At 37.8% G+C, this 14,781-nt stretch overlaps 1 non-coding gene across 1 annotated transcript; it reads left to right on the forward strand.

The window, feature by feature from the left end:
• The first annotated feature begins 14,344 nt into the window (after positions 1-14,344).
• On the forward strand, positions 14,345-14,451 carry LOC131169995 (small nucleolar RNA R71). Its single transcript, XR_009140938.1, has one exon. It is a non-coding gene; the product is annotated as a small nucleolar RNA R71 (small nucleolar RNA).
• The last annotated feature ends 330 nt before the right edge of the window (positions 14,452-14,781 follow it).

Here is a 14,781-nt window from a genome sequence, read left to right on the forward strand (position 1 = left end):
TTCATCCCAACACAGAGGAGTTATGTACTTCCTACCATACATAGCTTTATAAGGAGGCATCCTATGCTTGATTGATAGTTGTTGTTGTAAGCAAACTCAATCAGATCCAAATGTGTATCCCAACTACCTTCAAACTCAATTACACAAGCCCGTAGCATATCCTCCAATATCTGAATCACCCTCTAAGATTGGCCGTCTGTCTATGGATGGAATGCCATACTGAAGTTCAATTTAGTTCCTAGGGCTCTTTGTAAACTACCCCAGAACCTAAAAGTGAACCTTGGATCTCTGTCTGACACAATCGATACTGGTATTCTATGAAGTCTCACTATCTCATCCAGGTACAGTTTAGCCAATCTGTCCAAGCTATAATCCATCCTCACAGATAGAAAGTGAGCAGATTTACTCAATCTGTCCACGATGACCCATACTGCATCATGATTCTTCTGTATTCTCGGAAATCCCATCATAAAATCCATCGTGATTCTTTCCCATTTCCACTCGGGTACTGGGAGTGGATGTAGCAAACCAGTGGCACTTGATACTCTGCCTTCAATGGCTGACAAGTTAAGCACTTGGACATATACTCTGCTATGTCCTTTTTCATCCCATTCCACTAATAATGTTCTTTCATCATTTTGTATATTTTAGTGCCACCAGGGTGCATAACAAAAGGAGAATCATGTACTTCCTTCATAATGACTTGCTTCAATTCTGTTTGCTGGTTTTACAACCACCACAAGTGCACGGATTGCTAACAAGTAATAAAGTGATGATTAAAGTATCGTTCCCACGAGGAATTTGATTAGTAAGTACCAATCTACACAGTAATTTTGATTGTTTAGGTTATCAAACAATGAGGGAATGAAAGTTGTCTATTCTAAACACTAAAATGATAAATTTAAAATGAAGTAATCTATTTTGGAACAATTCCGGAATTAAGATTTCACACTTGAATCTTACTATGGATGTTATCTTGTTTATTTACTAGATTGAGAATCATTTGCCTTGATGGAAATCAGTCCTAAGGTATCCTAAGTCCTCTTTCAAGGCACCTAGGGTGTATCCTAATTAACTTAAACCCGACTTTCATAGCGATCAAATTAATTAAAATCTTTTAAGGTCTTTGACCAATTTTGAAATTCCACAAAGGTATCAGCCTATGTCTAGGTCAGAATTCCTAGGTTCAAGATCTTGATTTTCTAATATTAATCTTCGCCTTTTAGTCCTTCAATTAATATTTACAATCAATACTAAGTGGGTACCGACACATAACATGCATTAAGATCACAAGAAATTAAATCAAGGAACAAATCTCAAATCAAATAAATAAAACTTAATGTTTATCCATAACAATGATTACAAGCATTACTCTCCTAATTCTAGAATATGAAAACTACTCACTCATGAGTTCAACAAACATCATGATAAAAAGGTAAAAACAATAAAAAGAAATCATATAGAAGAAATAAAATAACAAAAATCTGTTTAAGGAGATGGAATGAAGAAACCGAAGAGAGTTTGCAGCTTTGATCTTGTGGAACTTCAGCTGGAAAACTCCTCTTGACACTGATATTCTTCTCCTCAAGACGGTTGTAGAATGCGAGTTTCTTTAAAACTCCTAAAAAGTGCTGTCAAAGGATCCCCCTTTTGATTTGATATTTTCTGCTTCTATTTATAATAGTTATTTTAGGGTTAGGTCATTTTGAGTCCAAAAAGCCTTAGGAGTTTGATTTGAATGTATAAACAAGAGCAGGAATTCGGGTTTGAAAACTGGCTGTCGCATGGTACACGACCCATGTGTCACTACATGGCCCCGGGCCGTGTAACTTACTAGAGTAGAATTGCGGAATCTTGCATTGGCACAGAGACTTACACGGGTTTGCACTGGCTACACAGGCCGTGTACTTTTGTTCTCAGAAAGTTCTTTAAGTTTGTGGCCGGCAGAGATTTACACGGGTCCCTGCAGATTACACGGGTCCAATTACATGACCCGTGTACTTTTGTTTCTCCATTGGCTCTCTAGCTTTCGTCTGGCAGAAGGTTACACGGGTCTGTGGCTTTGCTTATACGGCCCGTGTACTTTGTATCAACAAAAATTCTGAGTCTTTTGACTTCTCCAAGCTTCCCTTTTGCACTCCTATACTCTGAGGCTTCACCCAAACACCTGAAATGATGCAGAAAACATGGAATTAAGGGCTTGACAATAGAAATTACAAAAACTAATGAAATCAACTACTATGCATGAGATTACTTACCTAAATGCTATGAGATAGTATACAATTGTGCTTAAAAATATTTATACAATTCAAGTGTATCAAATACCCCCAAACTCAAACTTTTGCTTGTCCTCAAGCAAAACAAAACTCTGTTTTAAAACATATTTCAGGGGATAACTTAGGAATATAACCAAAAATTTAATAAGCACAAAATTAAACTCCTCCAACCTTCATACCAATTACCCTCTTTCAAGGCAGAAGGTTTCTAATAGCTGCCTGTTTAGAAATTAACCTTTTTTGGTGCTTCAACTAATTATTCCTCTTTGCAAGGCCATTAATAAGTTACAAATAACCTGTTTTATCAGGATAGACTTGAGAAACACTTACTCCCCCAAATTTGCCTCTATTGTGAGTAATTGTGATGAAGTAACTCAATTTCAATCTCCATAGGCATATCTCAATTTTCTATCTCTACTAATGTAGCATATACTTTTCAAAAGATCAAAAGGTCTTTAAAATGGTTGTAATAGGGCTAAAGGGATAATGACTTGGTTGCCAATGAAAGGTTTATAGGGAATGCAAATATGAGGATAACATTTATACATAAAATACCAAGTATACTAAGTTTATTCTATTGATTTTGTCTGGAGAGGAGAGGCTTTTAGTTTTTATAGTGCCAAGCATGCTTCCATGATTCTTGAGACTTTCTTTTTCTCTTTTATTTATTTAAGTCCCTTTTGTCTTCTCCTCCAAACTCATAGCTTTTGTTAGGTTAGGAAGGCAGATTTTTCTTTGGTTTCAATTTCACACTTGCACTCTTTCTCGAGTTCTTCATCCTCTCTCCATTTTCTTTTTGCACTTTAATATACTTTTTACTTATGCATTTAGCTTCCTCAAAAAGGTAGGTATGTGTTTAGGCTAGGGGCTGGGTAAATAATATGGGTAAGCAAGGAAAAATCTAAAGGATAAATATAGGCTTCAAGTTGGCTACAAGGGATATACATTTTAATTAGGGGTGGCTAAGGCTTAGTGAGGCTATAGCAAAGAATGCCTTAATCATTTCTTCAACAAGCATATGCTAAGATTTCGCCTTGATAGGTCCGAGAGACATGTTCTAGAGCTGTTGAGGCATTTTTAGATTTGCTTGTATTTCAAAAATTTTCTCCTAATTTTACAAGTTCAATGTGACAGATTAATGGCTATGAAGGGGTTTAACTAGTCTAGTTCCACTAAAGAGATTAGGTTTTTCACAGACAACATGTTAGAATCCCTTTTTGCCTATCCAGATACGTTCATTCCTCTATCCCGTGGAGTCCAATTATTAGCTTACTAAAAATTGGTTATAGTTCTAAGTTTCACAATTCAAAGTTCAAAATTTTCAATATTTTTTTGAAATTTTGATACACAAGAATATTATAGCTGAATTTAAACAATGTAATGATATGCATGTAAATATGCAATGCACTTGTACCCCCCCCCCCAAAAAAAAAAAAAAAAAAACTCAAATCGGACATTGTCCTCAATGTTAACATAATATGCAAAATTAGAGAAAACATACACAAATTATAAGAAAGCATATTATTTATTAAGCATGGAAAAGTTTGGACATAAAGCAAATAAAAGAGACCTATGATTGCATTTTAGGACTAAGGTATTCAAGATTTTACAATAAAGAACCTATCCTATAGTCCTAGGTCTAAAAGGTCTCTGATGGTGATGATGGCGATGCTGGCTCCTCTTCATCGAGCCTCTCCATTAGCATGTCCAACTTGTTATGGGCTTCCTGGAGATTGTCCTCAATTGCTCGTATCCTGTTGTTGATTGTGGTCTCCATGCACTGTAGGTATGCGAGTACCGGGTCTGTGGGTGGTGGTGTGTATGGAGGCCCTCGAGTAGGGGACTCCTGAAACATTGGCTCTTGGGGTTCTGCTTGTGGCTGCGAAGTCTCTCCAGGCCCTTCTTGTGCTTCGTCTCTCTGAGGGATAGCATTTCCTTCGGCATCCAGCAGGTAGCAGGTGTTGCCCACCTTCTTACATATCCCTATGGATATGCAGATGGTTTGATCTATTCTTGATGTTCCACTGACAGAGCGTAGCCTGTGATGTCCTGGAATGAATCTGAAGTGGAGGGCGATGGTTGTGACAAGGCCACCAAGCATGATGTGCCCGGTAGGCTGATGACAGAGGCGCAGAGGTGGTTGCACAAAAAGAAGCTGATGTTGCAGCACTACCCGGTGACCATACACCACAAGAAGAATAGGTCACTGGCATTTACCATGCCAAGGTTGTCACCACGGCCCATGATGGTGTGGGTGGCGAACCGGTGCATGTAGCGCAGAACTGGACTTGTAATATCTGTGGCGTTGGACTTGCTGGAGTTATACGGCTCCGTGTTCAGGGCAATGGAACTTTAGAAGTTGATGTTGTTATAGAGCATGCGGTTCCTAGAGATCTCTTGGTGGCTGGTGCTATCGAAGCCGAAGATAGCATTGAACTCATCTATTTTCATCACCCGGTCGACACCAAGGAGGCGAAATTCAATTCTGCCTCTATCTTCCCCGTCGGTAGGCCATAAGGTAGCCTTGAAACTGCTCAAAAACTCAAAAGTTGTGTCCCGATATACTGGAAATTGGAGTTGGGTGAACCTTGTCTACCCGATGCTATCGAGTAGTCCGTTGATCTCATCCAGCAGCCCGATTTGCTCCAGCAGCGCGAAATCCATATATTTTATGGAGCTTATTTTCCTGGTGTGAAGCTGGGTGCACATTGCCTTGTGGGCATCATCACAGAATCCCTAAGGAATGGAGATTTCTGGTTAAAGAGCGGCTTGTGGCTAGGGTTGTGATGAAGGATGGGCTGGTTGAGAGGGTTGAGGAGAGGCTGCCCTTGTTCTTGGGGGTTGGGGTGTCGGCTGAGGGGGAGAAGGTGAGGATTCCCCTCCGTGCCTTGAGGAAGAGCCCATTCTTCACGCAGATCACTTTGCAGGAGCCATTGATGAGTTTTTTGAGAAGGATAAGAGTAGGGTTTGGTGAAGGGAGAAGAAATTTGAGGGGTTTTTATAGACTAGGAGGGGTGGAGATGAAGGGTTTTGCATTTATAAACGGGTTTAAGGCGAGGGGTGCATTTAAAGAGCTGTTAGGACTCTTCGTTTCGCGCGTTTCGCACCCCAAGAGTTGTGTCTGCAACATGATACACGGGTCATGTATCACTACACGGGTCCCGACATGTAGGGCCGTGTAAATTTTTGCTCAAAAATTTCAAATTCTATCATAGTATACGGCCTGTGTAAATGAAGCTCTAGGACCCGTGTAACTTATTGCCTCTCGAGTTGCTTTGCTGGACATATTACACAGTCTGTGTAAATCACAAAGGGGACCCGTGTAACTTTCTGTCTTTAAGCTCTTCTGCTAGCAACATTACACGGTCCATGTAAATTGGGCTATAGACCCGTGTAACTTTCTGTCTCCCTCAGAGTTAAAAAATTGTAAGAAATTTATGGACTTTCAGAAAGTTACACAGGGCGTGTGAAACCAGTACACGACCCGTGTAATTTTCTAATTTTCCAATTTTTTCTCAAATGAAAATTTTATCATTACAACACATGAAATGGATGCAAAGTTTAGCAATAAAGCTACTTCTCCGATTTTGTCCAATTTTCTCTTTTGTGGTTTTGACTCGATGATTCCTCTCCTCTCTTGTTCACTACTTCCTTTTTTCTTTTCCAGAGGGTCCTACAAAATGAAATACTAATGAGTATGAAACAAAAATTAAAATGAAAAAGGAAAAGAAGAAAAGTTCAGAAAAATTTTGGGTTGCCTCACAAAAAGCGCTTGTTTATAGTCTTTAGCTGGACTTTGCTTGTTTATGGTCTGGCAGTAGGATGGTCAAGGGTGCAATTGACTCCCATTTCTATGGGTTCTCACTGAAAGTAAGGCTTCAGCCTCTGCCCATTGACCTTAAATGCTCTTGAGGTTTCGCACCACACTTCTACTGCTCCATGTGGAAAGACTTGAGTGACCTTAAAAGGTTCAGACTATCTTGATTTCAGCTTCCCTAGAAAGAGTTTCAATCTAGAGTTGAATAATAGGATAAGGTCTCCTTCTTTTATTTCTTTCCTTGCTATGCGCCTGTCATGCCATCTTTTGGTTTTATCCTTGAAGATGTTGGCATTTTCGTATGCATCCTGTCGGATTTCTTCCAACTCATTTAGTTGTAGGAGCCTTTTTTCACCAGCAGCTTTGAGGTCAAAGTTTAGGATTTGAATTGCCCAGTAAGCTTTATGCTCAAGTTCAACAGGGAGATGGCATGATTTTCCATAAACCAGTTGGAAGGGTGTTGTGCCAATTGGGGTTTTATATACAGTGCGGTATGCCCACAGTGCATCATCTAACTTTATGCACCAGTCCTTCCTGGATCTGTTTATAATTTTCTCTAGAATTAATTTCAGTTCCCTGTTTGAGATTTCTACTTGGCTGCTGGTTTGAGGATGATAAGGTGTGGCCACCTTGTGAGTCACTCCATACTTTTTCAGTAGTGTTTCAAATTATTGGTTGCAGAAGTGACTTCCTCTATCGCTGATTATTGCTCGTGGTATGCCAAATCTTGTGAATATATTCTTCTTCAGGAACCTTGTAACCACTCTAGCATCGTTAGTTGGTGTGGCTATTGCTTCTACCCATTTTGACACATAATCAACACCAACGAGAATATACTTGTTTCCATGGAAAGAGAGGAATGGGCCTACGAAGTCTATCCCTCATACATCAAATAATTCTACCTCAAGTATACCATGCAATGGCATTTCATTCCTACTTGAAGTGTTACCTATTCTTTGGCATTGATTACAAGCTAGGACAAAGGATCTCACTTCTTTAAACAAATGTGGCCAGTAAAATTCTGCTTGCAAGATCTTGGCTGCTATTTTTTAGGTGCCAAAATATCCTCCATATAGTGATGAATGGCAGTGATGAAGGATACTTTCCATATCTTCCTCTGGTATGCATCTTCTTATCAGCCCATCATTACATCTCTTGTACAGTAGAGGTTCCTCCCATGTGTAATATCTCACATCATATAGGAATTTCTTCCTTTGCTGATAAGTTATGTTTGGAGGCAATACCCTGCTTACAGGAAAATTAACAAAGTCAGCTTACCATGGAGTCTAGGAGAATGCTAGTAATTGCTCATCAGGAAATGAGTCATCAATTGGCAAACCCTTGAAGTCTCCTGTGTACTCCAATTTCAGTATGGAAAGATGGTCAGCCACTACATTTTCGGATCTGTCATACCTTACCCCTCTGTAAGGTATTACATGATCTCGTAGAATACCTAATGAACTACCGAACTTTACCTACCGATAACTCATTAAGTACCCTACAAGAAATTTTAGAATCATTTTCTTACTTTTTAAAAGTGGTGAGCATTTTCTTATAGGTATTAAAACATTTAATTAAAGTTTGTAAACTAGTTAAAATTTTTGTCCCATTTTATTTTTCCGCAAATTTTATAAAAATTTCGGCAGAGTGCCATCTATATTTTGAGAAAACAGTTCTTCAAATACCTGTAAAAAGCATTTCCAAAGATTTAACTCAACAACTTCATCATTTTAACATCCATCCCAACCAATTTCAACATCATTTCTCAATTTCCAAAATTCAACATCATCAAAATATTATAATTCAATTTCATTCAAATTAAAACAAAATATTTCTATTCATATTTCAATAAAGATAAAACAATTTATATACGTCATTCCAAAAATTTACATTAGGAAAAATTCAAACCAAAATTAATTACAAGCTTTATACAACTGCTCATGACCATTTCTTACATTTACATACATTACAAACATCAAAATAATTTTTACAATCAGGGTATAAAATATACCCGATAAACTTCAGAGTAGGTAGCTCCTCAATCCTCAGCAGCTCACTCTGCTGCTCCTCTGGTCTCTATATCTGCGACAGTAATAACAGCCATCGCTGAGTACTAGGACTCAGTGGTGCACAACATACTAAAATAATCTTTATGCAAAATTTAAATCATATTTATTCAAAAAATAAACTAAATATGAGAAATAAATACAAAACATGATTTATATGATTTTAATCCAAATAATTTCATTTCAAAGGTCTCAAAACACATTTCATAAAAACACACAGTTATATTATACCATTCGAAACAAATATAATCTCAATAGCCAGAGGCTAAGGAGAAGTCACAACACAAGGTTAGCTAGCTCAAATATATAGGAACCCATTCTTTTTCTTCTTCTACTGGCACACACCTCAATACTTCAGCCAGAGAAGGAATCAAAATTCGAAACTGATTTCCCCCACTAGTTATGCTAGTGAGGTGTTCAAATATATGGTCATGACACTGTGGTTTCAAAACTTATCTTAACAATTTACTAAACATTTATTGCCATTTCAAACATACACAAATAAACGTTCAACAAATCAAAGCAAAAGCATAATACACATTTCATGCACTTTGTAAACGAATTTTAAAGCATATTGATGTTGTGCACAAACCTTATACGAGTCGCCTCTTGGCCTTGACTCGATCCCTCGGATTCTTTCCCGGTATTTTTTTTTCATTGAAACACACAGTTTCACAGTGTTTCAGTATCATAACTTAGCATAAATCTAAAAATAAATTCAAATTCACTTTTATCTAGCTTATATATACTAAACTTGACATTCTTTAAATTTTGTATTTTGGAGTTACTATTCAGGACACTATTCAAGTCAATTTGTTGACTTTCTAAGGCTTAATAGGTATGATTCCAACTATACTCACATACCACATTTTGGTCACCAATTTTGTTGGTTTTGATTGTTTTCTCAAAACTTAAGTCTTTTAGGTAAATTTGCAAATTTTCAGTTTTGGTGTCTTATGTTGCATTATTCCATTGGTCAGTTTGTTGTTAGAATTTGGCAAAATTTTCTTCATAGAAAATGTTGCCTATTGTCTTAAATTTATTCTCCTTTTTGAATCACTCCAATTAGAGTTTTGTAACTCAAGTTATAGCCATTTGAATCATGGCTGCCGGATTGGACTTAACCCAGATTTCTAGGCAAATTCTGGTTCTGGCAGTTTTAGGTCACCAATTTTGAGTGACTAAATGAATTGGTTAAGCGCATAATTTGGATTTGTGTTCTTCATTAAAGTTTTAGGTCTATATCTCAGCTTTTCACTGGTAAAATTTCAGGTCATTTAGACCTGCCTAGCCCAAGTTATGGCCAAATGAACAAACACTGTTCATTTGGTCATTTTTGTACAAATCAAATTGCCTAATCCGGATTTGGTTAATTTGTTCACTAGGTTTTAGTCACTTGTTGGGCATGATTCCTAAATGAAAAATGTCTCATTTTGTGTCTAGTTTCATTTTCAATTATCCTCACACCAATTGGGCTTGTAAATTTTCAGTTTTAGTCCCTGAAAGGGACCTTAGTCATGCTGCCTGCAGCATGTCCCTAATCAATCCGAATTTGAACCTAATTCTAACACTTCCAACATATCTCAATTGGTCACAAATGACCATTTTTCAGCTCAAACTAGGTCAAACACACAATTTGACCAATTCTCCAATTTTTGGCTTCCAAAACCCTAGGTCCAAACCTTAATTCACCAATTTGTTACATTTCATGCAATTTCAATACTCTAAACATACATATAACTTCACTAACCTTAGAATTCATATTCAATTAGGTCAAAGCACACCAAACCCTAACCGCTCATAGCTGACCGAATTTTCTATGGTTCCTTACCTTATCAATTTGTTTCAATTTTCAACACTTTCTAACTTAGTTTAATTGCCTAAGCATGAATATAAAGAGGAAATTGGAAAATTCATCACTAACCTTTTTGTTGGATTTTCCAAGTCTTTATTTCTTCAATTTTTCCTTTTCTTTCTTGCTCCAATCTTCTTTTCAAGACGCAAAGACAACGTTAATTAAGGGGACTATGGGATTTATGGCTAGAATAAGGGTTTATGGATGCTTGAAGGGAGCTTTCATGGTAGAAAAGAAAAACAAAGTGAGATAGAGAGAAGTGAGGGACGACATAAGAGAGGAAGACCACTTTTTTTTTTCTTTTAATTTTTATGTATTTATTTAGCTTTTTGACTTAGTCAAATTTAATTAATTAAAATTTTCCTTTATTGCATCATGCATATGTAATATTGATGATGTAATCAATTCAAATTTTCTTTTCTCTTTTTTTTTTTCTATTTCTTCTATTTTTCTATTCTTCTTTAATTTAATTTTATTTTCCTAAATTTTCATTTCTCTGATTTTATTGGACGGTTAGGTCAGGAGTCACCTCTAGGGGCGAATTGACCAATTTGCCCCTGGTTGGTTTGATCTAGTTTGCAAATATTTCGGTATTTCTTCCGGAATCTTGAACTAATTATTTGACCTGTTTAACCATTCTTTTCTATGATTTTCTTTTTTCCACTATGTTCGCAATTGTCCTAAGGACCGTAGCGTCACATTTTACGGTTCGAAATTTGAGTTTAAATCGACCTTGCAGTCCTTCCCGAGAAAATCACTCATCGTTGTGACTCTCGGCTCGTTTAACTTCTTATGTTCTATTTTTTTTATTTATACTTAACTAATTGACAATTACTAATTATTTATGTTCAGAGCTTATCTAGTTGTCTTAAGTGTGGTTCTAATCCTCTTAATTGTCCAGATCGACACCGGTCACCGGAATAGTGAAATATACCAGGTTGTGCAAATAGGGGTATTACAGGATCCCTTTTTATCCTTGATTTCAAGGTCAAATTCTTGCAGGAGTAGAATCCATCGAATCAGCCTTGGTTTTGCTTCCTTCTTGTTCAAAAGGTACCGGATTGCAGCATGATCTGTGAAAATGATGACTTTTGACCCAATTAGGTAAGATCTAAATTTGTCCATTGCAAACACCACTACTAGAAATTCCTTCTCTGTGGTAGCATAATTGATTTGCGCGTTATCGAGTATCTTGCTGGCATAATAAATGGCATAGAGCTTTTTATCTTTTCTTTGCCTGAGCATCGCTCCAACTGTAAAGTCACTTGCATCACACATCACCTCGAATGGTAGCTCCCAATCTGGTGGCTGCATTATTGGTACTGAGATCAGGGCTTCTTTGATCCTGTTAAAAGAAACAAGGCAATTTTCATCAAAATGAAAAGGAACATCTTAACTTAACAGGTTAGTAAGTGGCTTAGCTATTTTGGAAAAATCTTTAATGAATCTTCTGTAAAACCCTGCATGTCCCAAAAAGCTTCGCACTCCCTTGACTGATGTTGGTGGTGGCATGTTTTCAATGATCTCAATTTTTGCCTTATCAACCTCAATTCCTCTTTTTGATATCAAATGTCCTAGAACTATACCTTCCCTTACTATGAAGTGGCATTTTTCCCAATTTAGGACCAGGTTTGATTCTTTACATCTTTGCAACACCTTAGATAAATTAGCTAGGCAATCATCAAAAGTAGTTTCATAAACAGAAAAATCATCCATAAAAACTTCCATGATATTTTCAATATAATCAGAAAAAATAGCCATCATGCATCTTTGAAAGGTAGTAGGGGCATTACAAAGACCAAAAGACATTCTCCTATATGCAAATGTTCTATAAGGACAAGTGAATGTGGTCTTTTCTTGGTCTTCTGGGTGAATAGGAATTTAAAAGAATCCCAAATATCCATCTAGATAACAGAAATAAGAGTGTTTTGCTAGCCTCTTTAACATTTGGTCAATGAAAGGGAGAGGAAAATGGTCTTTTTTGGTGGCACTGTTTAATTTCCTATAATCTATACACATTCGCCAACCAGTGACTACCCTAGTAAGGATCAGTTCATTGCTTGCATTTTGAATAACAGTTGTCCCACCCTTCTTAGGAACTACATGTATTGGACTAACCCATTTACTATAAGAAATTGGGTATATAATACCTGCATCTAATAGTTTCAAAATTTCCTTCTTGACTACTTCTTTCATGTTTGGGTTAAGTCTTCTTTGGTGCTTGATAGTGGGTTTACTGTTTTCTTCCATGGGTATCCTATGCATACAAATCGAGGGGTTTATCCATTTTAGGTCTTCTATTTTATACCCTATGGCCTTGTTATGGATCCTAAGTTCTCTTAACAATTTTCCCTCTTCTAACTTAGACAAGCTAGCATTGATTCTAAGAGGATATCTAGAGTTTGAGTCCAGAAATGCATACCTTAGTGAGGAGGGGAGAGGTTTAAGCTCTACTTATTTGGTGTTTTCCTGGGGCTTGTCTTTTGACTGTTCCTCCTTTAACTCTTCCATCTCGGAGTCTTGAGCTAGGGGTAGGGGTGGATGAGCTGCTAGCTATTGTGCATAGGCTGTTATTTCTGTGTTTTCATTATTTGCCGTGTGACTGTGCACAATGCATGCTTCAAGAGGATCTTTAGGATGTATCTTGTGAAATTTCTCTTTAACTTGTTTGTCAATTACGTTGACCTTGAAGTATTGATCAGGTTTGAATTTGTGTTTCATTGTGTCGAATAAGTTGAATTTCACTTCTTCTTCTCCTACCTTGAGGGTTAGTCACCCATTTTTTACGTCTATGATGGCTCCGGCGGTTGCCAAGAATGGTCTTCCCAAGATGATAGAGATCTAAACATCTTCTTCCATTTCAAAGACTACAAAGTCTATTGAAATGAAGAATTTGCCCACTTTGATAGGGATGCTCTCAAGTATGCCCACTGGATATTTAACAGATTGATCAGCCAATTGCAATGAGATTATCGTGGGCCTCAGTTCTCTGATCTCTAGCTTTTTGCATATTGATAGAGGCATTAAACTCACGCTTGCCCCAAGATTGCAGAGGGCCTTGTCTATTTTCTTGTTGCCAATGAGGCAGGGTATGGAGAAGCTTCCTAGATCTTTCAACTTTGGAGGCAGTTTGTTTTGCAATATGGCACTGCATTCCTCTGTTAGAGCAACTGTCTCATAGTCTTCTAGCTTTCTTTTCTTTGACAGAATTTTCTTAAGAAATTTGGCATAGGATGGCATCTGAGAGAGTGCTTCTGTGAAGGGAATATTGATATAAAGTTTCTGTAAAACTTTTAAAAACTTTCCAAACTGCTTGTCCAATTTGACCTTTTGAAATCTCTGAGGAAAAGGTAGGGGAGGCTGGTATGGCTCTGGTAACTTCTTTTTCTTCCCTGCTTCCCCTTCCTAATCTTTCTTGGCTTTTCCCTCCTTTTTCTCTGCTTGGCTTGCAGATTTTTCTAAGGTCTCATCTGTTGGTTCTTTCTCTAATTGTACTAGAGTTCTCCCACTCCTCAATATAACTACCTTATAATGCTCCTTGGGTTCATCTCCAGTTAACTAGGCAGTTTACCAGCAGCCTTATTTGAAGAACTTGCTTGCTGAGCAATTTGATTCTCCAGCATCTTGTTATGGGCAGCAAGTTGGTCCATTCTGAAAGTCAGCTGTTTAATCAATTCATTTTGTTGTTGTTGAGTTGCTAGGAACCCTTCCATCATGGATTCCATGGTCATCTTCAACTCAGGTTACTGAGGTTGAGGAGGCAGTGGTGGCTGTGCAAAGTTTTGGCCTCTGTTCTGAAATCCAGGAGTGTTGGTGGTTTGTACCCCTGTTGCTTATTTATTGGATGGTTCTGCTAATTGGACCATGAGAAATATGGGTGGTTCCTCCATCCAGGGTTGTAAGTGTTTGAATATGGATTGTTGGGCTGCCTCTGATTGAAGTTTCCTCCATTGTTCACATAGTTCATTTGTTCTGTGGAGGGTTCATTGAAGCTGTTATATTCTGAACTCATGTACCCTCCTCCATAGCTGTCCTCATATTGACTATTCATCCCTACTGCATTGGCTTGCATTTTATCAAGCCTCCTAGTGAGCTGATCAAATTGGGCATTTATCATGCTTAGGGCGTCCACTTCCAGAACCCCTGTTGTTCTCCTTGCATTTCCTCTTTCATTTGATCACTCATAATTATGGTATGCAACCCTCTCTAGAAATTAAGTGCTTGTGTCACTGTTTTCTCCATTAGGTCACCTTCTGCAGCTGAATCAACTGTGCTCCTTGTGGAGGGTAGTAACCCATTATAAAAGTTTTGCACTAATAGCCAATCCTCTATACCATAGTGTGGACATTCCCTCTGCAGGTCTTTATATCTTTCCCATGCGTCATAGAGTGATTCACCTTCCTTTTGTCTAAACATGTTGAGCTTAAGTCTCAGTCTTGCAGTCTTTGCAGGTGAAAAATACCTTGCTAGAAAAGCTTGTGAGAGGTTTTCCCAAGTGGTGAACGTTCCAGCTGGTTGATAAAGTAACCACTTCCTTGCTCTGTCTCGAAGGGAGAATGGGAATGCTCTAAGTCTTATGGCTTGATCAGACACTCCATTCATCTTAAATGTGTCACAAAGGCAAGAAAGCATTGGAGGTGATAATGTGGATCTTCTATTGGTGAACCTGCAAATTGGGTTTGTTGAATCATTTGAAGCCATGGTGGTTTTAATTCAAAGTTGTTGGCTTCCACTGTGGGTCTAGTGACACTGGGCTGAAATCCTTGG

The sequence above is a fragment of the Hevea brasiliensis genome, chromosome 10, assembly GCF_030052815.1.
Source record: "Hevea brasiliensis isolate MT/VB/25A 57/8 chromosome 10, ASM3005281v1, whole genome shotgun sequence".
Taxonomy (NCBI): Eukaryota; Viridiplantae; Streptophyta; class Magnoliopsida; order Malpighiales; family Euphorbiaceae; genus Hevea; species Hevea brasiliensis.